At 41.7% G+C, this 18429-nt stretch overlaps 1 protein-coding gene across 14 annotated transcripts in view; it reads right to left on the minus strand.

Annotated features, from left to right (window-relative positions):
- Positions 1 to 18210, minus strand: part of NUMB (NUMB endocytic adaptor protein) — a 190448-nt gene extending 172238 nt beyond the window's left edge. For 9 of the 14 annotated variants that reach the window (XM_078053909.1, XM_036117866.2, XM_036117863.2 and 6 more), the window contains exon 1: positions 10458 to 10567. The gene's annotated coding sequence lies outside the window, so the exon portion shown is untranslated. Of the gene's footprint in view, positions 1 to 9328; positions 9453 to 10131; positions 10281 to 10457; positions 10568 to 17917; positions 17979 to 18048 lie in introns of those variants that run through there. The other 5 variants (XM_078053905.1, XM_078053907.1, XM_078053904.1 and 2 more) reach the window with 5 other exon arrangements.
- Between the last annotated feature and the right edge of the window lie 219 nt (positions 18211 to 18429).

The raw sequence follows: 18429 nt of genomic DNA on the forward strand, positions 1-18429 counted from the left end.
CGGGCTCCCTCCTCGGCGGGAAGCCTGCTCTCCCTCTCCCACTCCCGCTGCTTGTGTTCCTGCTCCCGCTATCTCTGTCTCTGTCAAATAAATAAATAAAATCTTTAAAAAAAAAAAAAAAAAAGGTTCCAAAATTATGTGTTCAATGAAAATCTGCATGAGGAAAAAATGGATAATAAATGTTAATGTCATTAAAAAATAATGAAGGGTCAAAGCACCTGGGTGGCTCAGTGGGTTGAGCACCCAGATCTTAATTTTGGCTCTGGTCATAATCTGGATGGTGGGATCAAGCCCTGCCTTGAGCCCCTCATCAGGCTGCAAACTCAGAGTGGAGTCTACCTGAGATTCTCTCTCTCTCTCTCTCGGCCCTTCCCCCGACTCGCGTGCATGCATGAATGCGCAGGAGCGCGTGCGCACATGCACACGTGCACACACACACACACACACTCTCAAAATAAGTAAATAAAATCTTTAAAAAAATAATGAAGGGTCAATATCATAGAAACTATGATTATATTTCAGTGTCTGGGCTTTCTTGTAAAAGCACAAGTGATATCCCACATTAACTAGGTCTACTAGAGGGGGGAAAAAAGACCAAAAGAGTAAGAACATTCATTGAAGGAACACACCATTAGTATTATTTCAGATACGAATAGCCAACTTATCAAATGAAGTCAAAGTACTTCAAGGTATGTTAACAAATCTGTAAGCAAAAGTTACAGAATTCAAAACAATGCAAATATATACCAATCATGTTTAATTTGAACTAGAGAAAATAATTAGGTGATTTAGTTATTTTCCACAAGACTAAACTCAGCTCTTTTACAAAGCAATGAAAAGGGGAGAGGCACAGCAAGAAGTCAAGCCAGCAACCTGATTTCCCAGGAAATTAGTTCTTACTTGGCAAAGTACTGCCCTCATAGTCTAAAAAAGCAGAACTGTACAAAGAGAAATGAGACACACAAAACTCAAATACCATGTAAAAGATGTATACTTTTCCCTTTGCTCTTAAGATCTCCAAAAAGAAAAAATATTGCATATTAAAACATAGGTAAGGGGCACCTGGGTGGCTCAGTCGTTAAGCATCTGCCTTCAGCTCGGGTCATGATCCCAGGGTCCTGGGATCGAGCCCCGCACCGGGCTCCCTGCTCCACAGGAAGCCTGCTTCTCCCTCTCCCACTCCCCCTGCTTGTGTTCCCTCTCTCACTGTGTCTCTGTCAAATAAATAAATAAAATCTTTAAAAAAAAAAAAATAGGTAAAAGGAGCTCAATTTAGAGTTAAATGCTCTTTAAAAAAAAAAAATTTACTTGAGAGACAGAAGGGGGAGGGGCGGAGGGAGAGGGAGAATCTCCAGCAGACTCCCCACTGAGCTCAGAGCCCCCACGCAGGGCTGGATCTCACAACCCATGAGATCAGGACCTGAGCGGAAGTCGTTGGTCACTTAACCAACTAAGCCACCCAGAAGCCCCAAGTTAAATGTTCTTTAAACAAAGAATCAGTTTATCTTAAAATGCTAAGTAAATCACACAAATGTAAAAGAATTATATTTTTATTATATTTTAAATGAAAAGGAAAATACCATGCCATTTCTCACCTTCAACTAAGATTACATGGAAAACTATGATATTAATTAATTCTTGATTTTGAATTTACCAAGGTTAATTAAAATCCTTGTAATTTTTCCTCTATAATGTTTTTAATCATCACTATAGAACATCTCCTTGAATTTCCAATTTAAATAATAAGGCCTTAGTATTTGATTTTCCCTCAAAAAAAGGCTATGTGTTTAATTCAAAAGAAGTGTCTTCTTCAGATAAAAAGGTACTTCAGATAAAAAGTAGGTGAGTGAAAGAGGGGAGGGGCGCCAGGATGGCTCAGTCAGTTAAGCCTCTGACTCTTGGTTTCAGTTCAAGTCCCGATCTCAGGGTACTGGGATCAAGCCCCGTGTGTGTCATCCCCCCTCAGCAGGGAGTGAGCTAGAGATATTCTCTCTCCCCCTCTGTCCCTCCCCCTGCTCATGTGGATGTGCATGCTCGCGCACCTGCTTCTCTCTCTCTAAAATAAATAAATCTTGGGATGCCTGGATGGCTCAGTTGGTTAAGCTTCTTTCTGCCTTCAGCTCAGGTCATGATCTCAGAGTCCTGGGATCGAGACCCAGATGGGGTTCCTTGCTCAGCGGGGAGCCTGCTCCTCCCTGTGCCCGCTCTGCCTGTAACGTAGCTCTCCCTGCTTGTATGCGCGTGCGCTCTCACAAATAAAATATTTTTTAAAATAAAATAAATAAATTTTAAAAATAAATAAATTAATAAAATAAATCTTAAGAGAAAACAAAAAAATAAAATAAAGAGGGAGGTAGGGAGAGAGTAGGGGGGAAGGAGGGGAAAAAAGAAGGGTTATAATAGAAACAATTTTTCCCTTAAGTAAGATGTTTAAAAATCTGACCCTGATTTCCATTTAAGGTCCAACACTGAAGCTTCTGTAGAACTATGGACACAAGGCTGCACCATAAGCAGAAAAATGACACCTGAACTTCACTTAATGTTCAAGTATGAAATAATACAAGGATGAAATTATACAATCATACATTTAAATCAGTGGATTCATTTATAACCCATTGTTGCAACTCTAAAATGCTTCCCTTGGCACCATGATCTCAACTGCCACACCAGACCAAAAGGCCAACAAACTGCTACTTGGAAGAATTAGTAACAAAGCAGAATATTTTATTAAACTTTTGTAAGTGCCTGGCTGGCTGGCTGGCAGAGTTGGAAGAGCATGTGACTCTTGATCTTGGGGTCATGAGTTAGAGCCCCATGTTGGGTGTAGAGATTACAAAAAAAAAAAAATAAACTTTCAAAGAAAGAAAGGAAGGAAGGAAGGGAGAGGAAGGAATGGAAGAAAGAAAATATTTGCAAATCCAGTATTAATAAGAGACTTGTGTCCAGAATGTATGTGTGTGTGTGTGTGTGTGTATATAATATATTTAAGATTTTATTTATTTACATGAGAGAGAGAGGGAGAGAGCACAAGCAGGTGGAGCAGAGGCAGAGGGAGAAGCAGACTCCCCCCTGAGCAGAGAGCCCGAAGCAGGGCTCAATCCCAGGACGCTGGGATCATGACCTGAGCCAAAGGCAGCCACTTAACTGACTGAGCCACCCAGGCGCCCCCAGAATGTATATTTTTTTACCACTCAAACTCAATAATAAAAAGCAAATAACTCCATTTTTTTAAATGGGAAAGGGATCCAAAAAAACATTTCTCCAAAGAAGATAAACAAATAGCTGATAAACCCATGAAAAATTCTCATCATTAGCCAGCAGGAAAATTCAAAACAATACCACAACGAGTTGCCCCTTCACATCTACTAGGATAGCTATAATAAAAAACCAAGAGTGATAATAAGTGTTGGTGAGGATGTGGAGAAACTGGAATGCTCATACCCACTCTTGGTGGAAATACAAAATGGTATATATAGCTGCTTTGGAAAACTGAGTTACCATATAAACCAGCAATTCTACTACTACTAGATATATACCAAAGAAATGAAGGGGCATCTGGATGGCTTAGTCAGTTGGGCCACTGACCCTTGGATTCCACCCGGGGTTATGATCTCATGGGTCATGGGATGGAGCCCCGGTCAGGCTCTGCACTCAGTGGGGAGTCTGCTTAGGGTTCTCACCCTCTGCCCCTCCACATGTGTGAGCTCGCTCGCTCTCTCAAATGAATAAATCTTTAAAAAAAAAAAAATGAAACCATGTGTCCATACAAAAACTTGTATGGGAATGTTCATAGCAGCCTTGTTTGAATAGCCAAAAACTGGAAACAATCCAATGTCTATCAACAAGAGATTTTTTTTTAATTGTGATATAACTATATACTGGAGTACTACTCAGCAATAAAAAGGAATAAATTCCTGATGCACAAAATAACATGGATAAATCTCAAATAAACTAGGTAGAGTGAAAGAAGCCAGACCTCCCTATCAAAAAAAGTACATACTACAATTCTTTACATAAAATTCTAGAAAATGTAAAATAATCTATAATGACAGATAAATGGTTATCTCTGTGGGTGGAAAGGGAGAGACAGATTACAAACAGGTACAAGGAAATTTTTAGAATGGTTAAGTATGTTCCTTGATATCTTGATTGTGGTGGATAAATAGGTAAAAACTCATCAAACTATACAATTAAAACATCTGCAATTTCACTGTATGTCAATTATACCTGAATAAAGCCGTCCCAAAAAAGAAAAAAAAACGCATACACCATGTTGGGGGAACAGAAGTATACTAGGGTTTCTGAAATGGCACATTTGGGTAAGGAAAGGGTAGAAAAAGTAGGCTGAGAGCTTTTAAGAATGAACCTTTTTAAAAGTCAATATAGTAACTAATCCCTATATGATAATAGCTGAATATTCAACATCCACTGACAGAGCAAATAGTCAAAACAACCAAAGCTACTATGAATTCAGTCTAACCTTCAAAATAAAAAATTTAATTCATCTCAAAATGTATATAATATAGATAATATATGTAATATATACATATGTATATATGTATGAAAGTAGTAAGTTCTTTTTTTTAGTAAGTTCTAAGTATATATATGTTTTAAGTATAATTACATTTTTAGAACTTATACTTTTGTCTACAGATAATATTTGATGAGCAAATGAATTAACTGTACAAAACATCCACCCCCAATTCAAAGAGTTGCAGGTAGCGGATTGAGAATTGCTGACAGGGATATTCAATACCAAGGAGATTCAATACTTAAATATTAGCTTAAAAAAAATAGAAGTCAGGTCTAATGAAAAATTTATCTAACAGGTTCCATAGCTATACTTCATAACCCAAAAGAATTTAGGTATTAGTTATAAAATTGCTAATCTGGGAGTAAATAATTAAGAATTTACTGCGACTTAAAGGCAAAAAATATAACTGAATTAAAGAAAGGTTCAAGTTATTCAACAGATGGGACTAAAAATAAGACAACAGAGTCAAGAAGAATTCAAGTTTGAAGTTTAAGTTTCATTAAGTTACTTAATATTATATTTCTCTGTGTTGCTGGTTTCTCTGACTTTGCCTTTATTCAGGAGCCAAGCAGTGTTCTACAGCTTTCAATCCTTCTTCCTCCCTGAATAACTGGAAAAAAATCTGATAATCATTTTCCTAATTAACTATATGTACCTTAATATAAATAAGTTACCACAATTGAGATTTTGCTATCTAATCAGAGAACTCAGGACTTTGACCCTGATTAGAAGAATATAAGGAATCAGCAAGCAAGTGAGGTGAAACAGAGATTTGGTGGTGAGAGAAGTTCGGGAAGTCACTGAACACTAATTATTAATACATCAGCTCCTTGGTAACCCATTTAGATGACAGGGGGTCTCTTCCCACTGCTTAAACCCAGACTCCACTGGGAAGGACAAGTGGTATGGTTTGGCCTAGTTACAATTGCTATGGACCTATTACCAAGAGCTGCAGAAGCAGAGACAAGTGTCCAGCCTTCTAATTTCACATGGTCCTGCCCAGGCTCCCATCCTCTAGGACTAGCAATTCTCAGTCTATTCACTTGCATTCTGACCTGCTTTCCCGAGTGGAAGATAACAAAGGAAGAGTTATGGCAAGCAGTAGAAACTGCACAGAACAAAAAAATATGTCCATGGGAGAATGCTGCAAATAGGATCATCCTCCTTTACATATGTCACTCTAGGAAAACTGCCAAGAGTGGCTCACTACTCTAGACATACTTCCTACAGATCCTCCAGACTCCTCAAACATATGTCAGTATTCTCCTCATTCTCCCTTAGTTTCAACCCTCCTTTTGCCCCAAGATTTCCAAGTGTGTATATTTTTACAATCTCTATATAGCAGTATCATAAGGACATCCTACTTATCAGAACCTGTGTCTCACATCTGAACATCCTAAGGCTTTATATAATATTTCTAACTTTAATAATGAAATTTCCAATAGGTTATATTACTGAAACAAATTTTCTTGGCAAATAAAAGGATTTGTTTTAATGTCAGGATAAAAAAATAAGATAGCAATTCTTTTTTAATATTTAAGGAGTACAATTGTTTCCTTTCTCCTTAGCCCTATCAAGGAAACATGTATCAGAGTTCAGAAATTGGGAGAATTCAAGAGCCATTCAGTGGAAATCAAAATCTATCAAACACAATAGATGTTTTGGCAAGCCCAAAATAAAATGCTGGTTTTCAAGTACTCTATTAAATAAACAACTTTTTTTTTAAGGTGAAAAGTTTACCAAGGGACCTTTTCTAATAAAAGTACTTCTCTCGGCGAACTTAAAACCAGACATAGGTTTCTGTACCATTACAGAACTAGATTTTCAGGCACCAACATTTCCATTAGGATTTACTGTATAAAGGCTAGAAGCGGAGACAGCAGATCAGAAGCTATTTATAAAAGAGGATAAAACGCTACCGAAATAGAAAATAAACTTAATTAACTAGTGTTAACTGAACTTCTACTTTTTTAAATCACTTACTTGAATTTTCTTTGATATATGAAATTAAGTCTCACTAAACTGTACAGTCAGGAACATACAGTTTCTTTGGGATTTAAAAACCACCATTTATTCAACTACAGATTAACAAATCTCACTGTAAAGTGTTGAGCAATCAGAGCTATTCATAGATACCTGTGATTAAATTATGGGTGAATAATAAGTCAATTGAATAAAGTCCATTTATTAAAAAGCAAGTAATCAAACCAGTCAATGTTCACAATTACAAAGAATGAACTTTCATATTTTCCCACACTCAATTATTAAGATTTTACATTCTTCCATCAGTTAGTAAAAAATGAATTATCTCTACAAATGTGACCACCAACTGCACAGTGACTTACAGAACAACCATTTTGGTGGTAGGAACACTCCATCTAACGCAATGCAAGGAATTCAAAAGGTTTCATCCTTGGAACCTTTACCATAAAAATCAGTAAATTTATTCTGTGAAAAAACTGCTTATGTTTTTCAATTCAAGTATGTAATGATTATATGTTTTGTAGTCTTCCAAACAAAAATAAAATTTTAATGAAATATAAAAATCTGAGAAAAATTATTTTTGAGAGACAAGAAATTATGTAAAAACCCTAACGTGGGGCACCTGGGTGGCTCAGTAGGTTAAGCGTCTGCCTTCGTGATCCCAGAGTCCTGGGATCCAGCCCCAATTGAGGGTCCTGCGATCTAGCCCCAATTCAGGGTCCTGGGATCCAGCCCCGATTCAGGCTCCCTGCTCAGTCGGAGTCTGCTTCTCCCTCTCCCTTTGCCCCTGTTCATGTGCTCTCTCTCCCTCACTCTCTCACTCAAATAAATAAAATTTACAAAAAATCTTAATGCAAAGCTACACCAAGAGTTTCTTCACAATTTCATAAAATATTAATGAAAGGATTACATAAATCCCCTGGATTAAAGATTTTAAGGAGAACTGCAAGAATCTGTTTTCGATACTGCTTTCTCTGTTCTTATATCCACAAAAACTAATCTAAATCAACTCCTCCTAAATATAAACCATCTAGGTTTTTATAGAAGAAAAATCAAACCAAGAATAGCACAGAAAAAATATATATTCTTAATATAGCTTTAAAAAGGTACTACAGATTACATTTAAATCACTCAAACAAGTTAAATTTACAATATATGCCACATCCAGTTCATTCTCAAGGGAGAAAAACATCAAAACAAAAGCTCCTGCTTAATATTTACCTTGTACTTAAGCCTCTATCCCAGGTGCATTTTACCCTGGATTATTATCACTTTCTTCGCTCTTCAAAAACCTAAAAATCTAAAATACACAAGTATATCTGATTCCCTTAAAAATGCTTTTATATGTTTTGTATTAGTGTAAGGCCAGGAGAAGCTTTAAATAACTTTTACTCTCTTTTAAAAAGGAAACACTCCTTTGCTTTTCTCCTTTGAAATGTATCTTATTTGGTTTATGCTTATTTTCTATATATGAACTGTTCTCAAACCAGTTCATTTCAGCGTTAGTTATTTACTGCCAATATGTCTATGTATACTTAGGTTTTTTACAGACAGTGCTTTACAGTATGGTGGTATAAAAAGAAAGGGTAAACAAGAGGGCACAAGTGAAACAAAGGTGTACCACATCTGAGAAACACCACTTGATTTCATTCCTCTGCCTCAAATTCCCTAAGTCCTCATACCAAAGATTTTCAGTATCTGAAAAGAGGCACAACACAATATGTGATAAGGCAAACATAAGAGAAACCAAATCAGAAGCTGAAGAGATGTAATAGAATGTATCACCACCAGAGACAAATTACCAGAAAAAGAAAAATAAAGATATAAATAATAAACCCAGTCTAGAAACCCTCTACTGAAGGGTTACTTTTGCTGCACTACATGGCTCAAAACAGTTTTTGAGTTTCTTTTGACTGTAAGAAACACATTTTACATTGTGACCTAGTACACACACGAGAAAACTTTCCCAAACAATACTTTCCTTACCAAGTGCAATTCTGTTCTATTTCATTTTATTTTCAATGCTGACGGTAACCCACTAAATTGATTTTATAAATTACTAATAAATCATGATCCACAGTTTGAAAAACACAGGCTTCACAGAGGTATCCCTTATATTTGGATCATTTTTGCAATCTGCCTCTACTTGTCTCTAGCAGGATAGACAGATATTTTAAGGTTGCTACATTATTATTGTTTTCATGGAAGTAAGTGGTTTTTAAAGTGTGATCCTCTGACCAACATAAGCATCACCTGAGATAAATGCTAATTCTCAGGACCCACTCCAAACTTACTGAATTAGAAACTCTGGAGGGGGCCAGCAGTCTGTATTTTACCAAGCCCAAAATGATTCTGGTGCAAGCTAAAGTTTGAGAACCACAGCATAAAAAAAAACCCGGTCTTTTTCCTCTATTTAACAATCCAGTCAGTAAGTACCCAGGGCTTACTCCGTGGCAGTCACTATTCTAGAAGTTCTACAAATATTAACTCCTGTGAAAAAACAGCCCTATGAAATAGAGAGCATTATTATTCCTATTATACAGACGAGGAACTTGCATAGAGAGGTTAAATTGTCCAAGCTAAGTGGTGGAACTAGAATTCAAATTTTTTTCTGATTTGGCCAGGGTATGTCCATCCTTTCATGACTCCCCTCTTTCTGATCAAGTCCTCCGACCTACTCCCTTAGTTTCAGCTAGTCCTCCCCTTTCCCTTTCAAATTCACCATCCTGTCAATGTCCTCATTTTCTAATACCATCGGTGTCATCCTAAAACAATTTTTTTTTCTAAAGCATTGGAATGCAAGTCACTTACAGTATTATGAAGCCGAAGTTTCTTCTATTTCTGAAGTCCTTAAAATCTACTCATGGCCACTGTTAATTTCTCCTATCTACTGTTCTGGCCCGTTTCCACAAGACCACCACTCTCTTCCTGAGCAACTTTCTCGCTCCCTCTTACTACGCCCTATGAACTACGCGCTTCCTACAAGGAAATTATTTCTCCCCGCCCACCCCTGTGTCATTTTGTTTGACTCCTCTCCAACTGAGACAACTTCTACTCCCCAGTAGACCCCTCACCCTAGTCTCAAATCCGAGCTACTCCTCGAGGATCCCCGGCCCCCTCGGATCCTCAGACCCAGGAGCTCCCAGTCCAGTCTTGGGTATCCCATCCCAGACCAGCAATGGGGGCAGGGCGCTCCGTTCCACCCCAGCTGTTCAAGGTCTCCACAGGTCCCACCCTCCTAAAACCCGCGGCTCCCACTCCCCCGGAGCCCTCCACCCTCGGACAGCCGCCTTTCTCAAGAAGGTCCCCAGCCACCCCCCCCCCGCCTTTCCTCGACGCCCTCGCTCGGACTCAGGCCGCTCACTGTCACCCCGAACCCCGATAGCCCTCGGTCTCCCTTCTCCCTCGGACCCCGGCCACTCCCAGTTTCCCGGACCCCCAGCTCTCCCCGTTCGGGCCGCTCCTGGGATTCCCGGGGTCCTCTGCTCCCTCGCACCCAAGCTGCCCTGGGTGTGTATTCCCGAGTCACCCGGTCCTCGAACCAGGTCGTTGCCAGTCACCCTGGGTCAACCCCCCCGGGACCCCGTCCGCTTCCGTCTCCCGAGGGATCTTACCCCTCACACACCGGCCGCCGCTCAGTGCCCCAGACCCAAGCAGTGGGACGTCCCAAGGGACCTCCCTGTCAGAACCGCTCGGGTCCGGCCCCAGCCTATCTTGCCAACGCGAACTCCGCCGCCGGGAATCGGGCCATTCTCCCACCAGCCCAGTCAGCGCGAACTCGCTGCAGCCGCCGCCGCCGCCGCCGCCGCCACCCTGGCCCCGGCCAGACCCGGCCCACAGTCCAGGCCCCCTTCCTCTGGCCTCCGCCTCCGGAGCGCCCAGCTGGAGTTTCTGCCCCGCGACGGCCCCCAGACCTCAGGCCCGCGTTACCGGCACTCACCTGCCGCTGCCCCCAACCAACTCCAGCGCCACTGCCTCTACCTCAGCCGCCAGTAGCCACCAAGCGCCACCACCTCCCCCATGACAACAGGCCCACCCCATTTCATACTTTCTACCTCTCCATTGGATAGTGGGGCGGCGGCTTTCTGCTCTGACTGGCTGAGTTTAGCCGTCCGTCATAGCTTCCTCACCGCCCCTTTTCCTGGACCCGGTATTAGCCCGCGTCCGGACCCGGAGCGCCCAGAACCAAGCTTTAGTTGTCATTGGTTGATGGTTGGGCAGTTCGAAGTTATGATAGGCTGCTAAAAGTGTCTGTTAAGTCAACTGGCAAGGGATGTGATGGCCATGGTTGGTTCAAGCCTGGACACAGTTTGGTTGCGCAGTAGCAAGCAAGGAAGGGGCAGACGCTCACAACCGAGGTTCCCGGGGAAGGGTTAACTCTTTGTTGTAGAGTTCACTCTGTATTCCCATCCCCTTCGCCAGTTCCCTGCCTATAAGGAGTTTATCACTGCTAGTTATAGAGTAGTACTTACAAAATACCAACATCAGAGATTGTGTTTAAGGAGTGTTTTCCAACTCCTTGGGAGAAAAGCACCTATACAGATAAAAATTTCTTCTTGAAGTCCCAAATGCGCCCAATTTCCTTGAAGTTCTTTCCAGAAGTCTCCACGCTAAAGGGCAAAGCACAGGTGCTTATTTAGCAGAAATCAGTCACTTCTGTTGCAATTATAACGTCGTTAATAAACTGAAGTGGCATGTTGAGCGTTCTCTAGCTTCCAGACTCACCCCTAGCTGGGGGCTGTCAAGTGACCAAGCAGCCATCAGCAAGTTTGGACTAAACGGGCCACATTTACCCTTGCGATGCTCTGGAATTGAGAATTTGGTTCCCCCCACCTTCTCCCAAATTGATTTTTATGTTCAGCAGTTCTTAAATAGCCCTACTAGATGTGTGTCAGATACTTGAAAAGCTTGTCTTTTTTTCCCAACCTCTCCTCTTCCTAGCAGTCTAAATTAGGATGATGGAATGAATTGCAGCCCTTTTCTTACATTGGCACAATGCACAAGAATAAATGATTGCATTTTTTATTCATTTGGTTACAAGTCACAGTGTGCATTTTTGAGAAATCTGGTGTTGCTATAAAAACTCTTGTGCTCCTAGAAATACATCCATCATTAGATTTTGCTTTTCTTTCTCATTTCCACCCACTTTTCCTACTCCTAAATAACAAAATCCTGGCCTGGTTACTCTTTAAATTTCTAAGTCAGATTTAAATGTACCTTCCTCACAACTCTACCTATAAACAAACCCATGGACCATGAAACATACCTGGGGATGGACTGGGACAGGTCAAAGAGGTACCCCCTTACAAGAATTACCTTATGGTTGGAACATCCTGTGGGACTGAGAATTTGGACTTTAGGAATTTTGTGCTTTGCCCCTTTCTTCTTCCTGCTAACTCTTTGTCCCATATCTCTTCTATTCACTCTTCTGTCCTTTGCAGAGCAAGTTACAGATAGTCTAAAACTGCACTCTTGGTTATCCAAGAAAAAAAATTGTCTATTTTCTAGCTTATATTTTTAGTCAAGTTTGAATAAAACTACCTATCACCAAACTAAGCGGGAATTATTCCTCCAGTAACTATAACAATAAGGTGTCTTTTCCTAGTTATTTTCCGGAACTTTCCTCCCCCTTCCCTCATCCTCACCTTCCAATTTAGAAATAACCTCCCCTTCAATTCAATGACTCATAAAAAGCCTGTAAAAGGAAAATGGAAAAGACAAAATAACTTCAGAGATGTCTGAATCATTCAGTCGAAGGAAAGATCAGACATTGACCATGGTAAGATGGAAGCCAAGACATAAGGCAAGCCTGAGCTAACATCCATAACAAATGAAGTAACATGCAAATGTGAAAATTCCCCAATGAGAAGGAGGTGTCAGGATGTCCTTTACACAGCTTTTTAATATATTACCAGTTTTCTTCTCTCTAGTCTTGGCAGTATGCCCTACCTACCAATTTTAGAGCAAGTTAGAAGGCAATTAATGTCCTGGCAGATAGGAAACAATAACGTCATAGGAGGGCATGGGCATTATTATGGTACTTTGGGTAATAATGGCTCTTGTACAGCCATAGTGACTTGGTGCCATGGAGAACATAGAATTATGCCAATCTCACTAAGAGGACTTGCCATCAAGTTCAGGAACTCAACAAAATTACTGTCACAAAACTAGGAATACTGCCACAAAGGTCAGCTATTCATTCTATTCCATACACTGAAAAAAAAAAAGGTATTCATAAATGTTTTCACTCATACATACATATTTACACTTCTACCACTACCATTCCTTGTGAAAATCAAATAAGAAATGTAAAATAAACATGTTCAACCCAGTAAGAAGAGGAAAAAAAATCTTAAAGAAGGAAGGCTTTAAGGAACATTCTTTGACCCACCAGAAAGCTATTTATTGTGTTATTAAAACCCATGCAGGGGGGTGCTTGGGTGGCTCAGTCAGTTAAGCGTCTGCCTTTAGCTCAGGTCATGATCCCAGGGTCCTGGGATGGAGCCCCGCATCGGTCTCCCTGCTCTGCGGGGAGCCTGCTTCTCCCTCTCCTTCTGCCTCCCTCTCCTTCTGCCTGCCACTCCCCCTGCTTGTGCTCCCTCTCTGTGTCAAAAAAATAAATAAATAAAATCTTTACAAAATAAATAAATAAAAGTCCGTGCAGTACTGGGAAGGTTATTGCTCGTACCCCCCATTTTGATTTAGCACACACAAGGTGACCTTATGACGTAATTAATCCAGTCAGACTCTGTTATCTTTCCTGTGCTATGTCTTCACCACTCTTCAGACCCCATCTTAGAAAGCAAGAACACTGGAGTCAGGGAGTCTGCATCTTTGTATTGTGAGGCTGACCGTGGGGGTGGTGCAGATGATATCTGCTCAGAGCCACTTGAGCAAGACCAGGATAGCAGGTATATTAAAGGCAAAAATAGACTTTATAAATCCTGATTAAGTAGACAATGGAGGACTTGGAGTGATGTCCTGATGTCTAAGGAGGAGCACGGTTTGCTCTGGGCTCCAGTGCGCGCTGACACTGCTTTCTGCTCTCTTTTCATCACATCACTTTTCAAGGGAGCAGAATCCAGGTTTCCTTTCATTGCTCTTTTATTTTATTTTATTTTATTGAAGATTTTATTTATTTGAGAGAGACAGAGACAGTGACAGAGATAGCGAGAGAGAGCACAAGCAGGGAGGAGAGAGAGAAGCAGGCTCCCCCCTGAGTAGGGAGCCCGACGCGGGGCTCCATCCCAGGACCCCGGGATCATGACCTGAGCCGAAGGCAGACGCTTAACTGACTGAGCCACCCAGGCGCCCCTCACTGCTCTTTTAGTCCAGGGGGCAATCTCACTAGGGAAAAGCTGCTTTTGGGGGTTTGTTTTTGGATTTTACACACAATTCCAAATGGATTAGAGAAACAAACAACTGGTAGAGAAGAAAAGCATTCAGATAGTAGACAAGAGCCAGAGCTGCCTGCTTCTAGTAGTTGGAAGCAAGCCAAGATATTTGATAAGAAGAGAGTTCCCTGAATTAGGGATCCCTGAAGATGGAGACTGACAGGGATGAAGGGATTAGAGAGGAGGGCTTGGGGTGGGGGTTGGGGGGGAAGGCCAGCAGAGAAGAGAGTAAGGAAAGCTAGACAGAGCCAAGAGGCCACGAACTGCTGAGCCAGCTTAGAGTCCTACCCCCATCTCCCTGCTGTGGACTTTATACCAGGTTGCACAATTACACCAACAAAGTGCAGCCTCTGTTACCGCTGAAAGGAGAACTATGTCAGAACTTTACCCTATGGGCTCTTTGCTCTCCTGCCACCTGGAAATCCTCCCTGAGCTCAAAGCCTGCTGCTCTGGCATCAGGGCAAAGCCGACAAGATCCATGTAGCCAGCCAACAAGTATATCTTCATTTGATGTCATAAAGGTGACCACTGGCATGAAGCTCTGGATGAAGAAAGGGAAACTGTCTGGAAGAAGATGTTTTCAGCATCTCAGACTGGGGAGATTCCAACAGAGAAGTGCCAAGCTATGTCCCATGATGGAACAAAGCACTGTGGGTTCAAAGTTCAAGGCTGTCTTCCATGGATGGAAAGACAGTTAAAAAAAAAAAAAAAAAGTGAAAAATGGTGTTCTCTCGGGTAGAACCATTTGCTTTCCAATGCTAGGGCTCATAAGATTTTTTTTCAAGATTTTTATTTATTTATTTGAGAGAAAGAGAGAGATGGGGGAGGGGCAGAGGGGGTGGGAGAGGGAAAGAATCTCAAGCAGACTCCACACTGAGCACGAGACTGACACAGGACTCAATCTCACAACCCTGCGATCACGACCCGAGCTGAAACCAAGAGTCTGATGTTTAACTGACTGAGCCACCCAGGTGCCCCCAATATGCTTTTTAAATAGCACACCAGACCTCCTCATTATGTAATGCATGCATTTTCATCCTCAAGAAAAATGTGCGTACCCCTTTACCCACCTTGCATTTTATAGATAAGATAGCCTGAGTGCTTGTAAAATGGATGGGCCGCAGCTCTTAGCTCTGCCATTATGCTGTTGAATGGAGCCCCTGGTTACTATCACTAGATCTATGGGTGGACCAGCCACTCTTCCGCAGCAGGGAGTGGGCTTTTGAACACCATTTAAACTTTTGTCCATCCCTGTTCTACACACAAAGAGTTTCCTGGAAACATGGCTACACTCCAAAGATTTCGGAGAGTAGAATGCCTTCTAGAACTCCACTTTTCCAGTCACTTGGAATCACATAAGAAAGTAGATTTGAACTAAGACTCTTGAACCTAAATGTGTTCAAATCCTGGCTCTGCCATTTACTCTCTGTGTGACTTTGGGAAAGTTGATCCACATCCCCAAGCTTCAGTTTCTTCATCTACAAAATGGGATGTGTTAGTTATCTTTTGCTGTATAACAAATTACCCCCAAACTTAGTAACTTAAAACAACATTTATTATCTCCATTTCTGTGGGTCGGAAATCCTAATGCAGCTTAACTGAGTCCTTTGGCTCTGAGTCTATCACAAGGCTGCAGTGATCTCAAGGCTCAGTTGGGATGGATTTGCTCTCAGCTCACTCACATCATTGTTGGCAAAACTCAGTAGCTCACAGGATTTAGACTAAGGCCTTAGATCCTCATGAGCTATTAATATGAGGCCTCCCTCAGTGCCTTGCCATGAGGGTCTCTCCATAAAGCATCTCAAAACATGGCAGCTTATGTCATTAGAATAAGCAAGCGAGAGGACAAGAGGGAGGGCCATTAAGAGAGAGACTGCTAGCAAGACAGACGTCATTGTCTTTTGTAATCTAATCACAAACTGATATCCCATCACTTTTGCCACATTCTATAGAATGTTAGAAGCAAGACTTTAGGTCCTGCCCACACTCAAGGAGAGGGGATTATACAAGAATATAAATACCAAGAGGGAGATGACTGGAGCCACTTTAGAATTAGCATACCTTAGGGGTACCTGGGTAGCTCAGTTGGTTAAGTAACTGACTCCGGATTTCAGCTCAGGTCATGATCTCAAGGTCTGATCTCAGGATTGTGAGATGGAACCCTGTTGTCGGGCTCCCACTGGGTGTGGAGCCTGCTTAGGATTTTCTCTCTCCCTCTGCCCCTCCCCAACCTCTAAAAAAAAGAATTAGCCTACCTTAGGAAATAATAATACCTCTTTGTAGGTTTCACTTAAAGATTAAATGAGAGGGGCGCCTGGGTGGCTCAGCTGGTTAAGCATCTGCCTTCGGCTCTGGTCATGATCCGAGGGCCCTGGGATTGAGCCCCATATCGGGGTCCCTGCTCAGCAGGAAGTCTGCTTCTCCCTCTCCTTCTGCCCCTCCCACCTACTCGTGCGTGCAGTCTCTCTCTCTCTCTCTCTCAAATAAATAAATAAAATCTTAAAAAAAAATAATAATGATTAGATGAGAGAATGTGTTCAGTTCAGGGCCTGGCATATATTATATAACTGGCATATATAATAACTATTATTACTATAAATGTAATAGTACATATAGTAATATAATAGTACAATAGCAATGGAATGGAATGATTTCTCTCTCTTCTAGCTATTAGAACAAAACCTTTATGAGGAATAAATGAGATAATCTACATAATTCAGGAAGTACTGAACACATAGTATGTACTCAGTAGCCATGAGTTATTATTAGCTTTATATGAGTGTGTGATATCTGGTTTCCTCTCCAAGCTACCGGATATGCTATGACTATGGTAACTTTTCCGGGATGGACTTATTTTCAAATATTTTGTCTCATTTATCTATGCATACCCTACACTTGCCAGATCATAATGCCGGATTTGCGATTCATAAAATATGGCCAACAAAGCTAAACTCCAGCCTAATTTCCTGCCTGCTCTATGCTAAGAAATGTATACTCAAAACCAGCAAGATGGGCTAATCATGGCGCCACCTCCTACATGCAGAAATCTGAGCCTGGCTCCATGGAAGTTCCAGAGAGCGGGGAGTGTTCCCAGAATAAGCAGGGACTTATTTGTGTGGACTTTGTTCCTTTCAAAAAAAAAAAAAAAAAGCTGGTCACTGTGCAGTCTGCTAAGTCAGTCCGTAACCGTAGATAAGAGAAAGGGGATCCCATACAGTCTCTGTGGATGGAGTAAGGGCCCCCAAGAGGATGTTTCCACACCTGGATTGGGAGCAATAAGAACCAAGAGACTAAAAGAAGAGCAGTTTTGCAGTAAGAAAGTGAGAGGAAGAGGGGCACCTGGCTGGATCAGTTGGAAGAGCGTGCAGCGCTTCATCTCAGGGTTGTGAGTTCGAACCCCACGTTGGGTACAGAGAAATTTAAGAGAAATTTTTTTAAATAATAATAATAAAAGGAAAGTGGGAGGAAGAGAGTCCAGTTCGCAATGTGAAAGAAAGATCAGTAAGAGGTTGGAGTGAGCCAGCAGGGCTGGGTCGAAGCTGGCTTCCTTATAAGGAAGGAGGATATGGAGGCCTGGCCTGTGGCCAGAGAAAACGAGGAACTATAATCAAGGAAACCCCATTATTCTGGCTTTGAGTCACTTCACAGGTTTCACTCATGATTATATGAGAAAGATGGGGGCTCCTAAGGTATAAATAATCTTTAAACCAAAAACACTATAGAAAGACAAAGGTCCAAGTGCACCGCTCATCTGATCTCATCTTTTTAGGCCAGGGGTATCTGTCCCCAGTCTCTCTCTCTCTCCCCGCAATCCCCTTCTCCTCCTGCCCGATAAGTGTACATGTTCTTTCCTTCTGTCCGTGTTCCATGAGGAAGAAAAAAAAAACAATCCTCACACGGAAATGCCTTAGGATCCTTTAGACTGGAACTGTTTCTCGGTGCAGAATCACCTTCTCACGCAGTTACTGCTGTGGTGCCATACCGCGAGGGCTCAGTAAATACTCACGGATGATGGCAGCTTACGCCTCTGCCTCCAAATCACGTCCCCTGTGTAGCTGTGATTTAAACAGGCCCATGGATTTTCAGAGATGCACTAGCCCTGGACCCTTCGCCCCCTGACGTGTCCCCAGACATTACCAGATTTGTGCACGGAAGGTTCAAAGCAGAAGTTGCTGGGAAAGTTCTGTGGAGTTCAAGGAGAGGTGTGTTGCAATATCAAGTTCCTCTTCCTGTGACTGTTGTCTTCTCTCCTTCTAACTCTGTGTTTCCTCTGTGTTTGAGAAAGAGGAGACTTGTAAGTTTCAAGACATTTCAGTAGCGGGAGAAAACCTCTGTCTGTTCCTCCGCAGGATGGCCGATTTTAGAAGGGAAAGAAGGGGTGGGGAGAAGAGGACTTGCCCCCAGGAAGCCTGACTACACAATGGGGATGGTGTATTTATTTACTCAGCCCTTTCCTACAGGCAGCCAGCGCAGCTGCCATTTCATTTTGCACTCAGGAAGTGTATTTAGTGGTAGGCT

Source organism: Halichoerus grypus, chromosome 8, assembly GCF_964656455.1.
Source record: "Halichoerus grypus chromosome 8, mHalGry1.hap1.1, whole genome shotgun sequence".
Classification (NCBI taxonomy): domain Eukaryota; kingdom Metazoa; phylum Chordata; class Mammalia; order Carnivora; family Phocidae; genus Halichoerus; species Halichoerus grypus.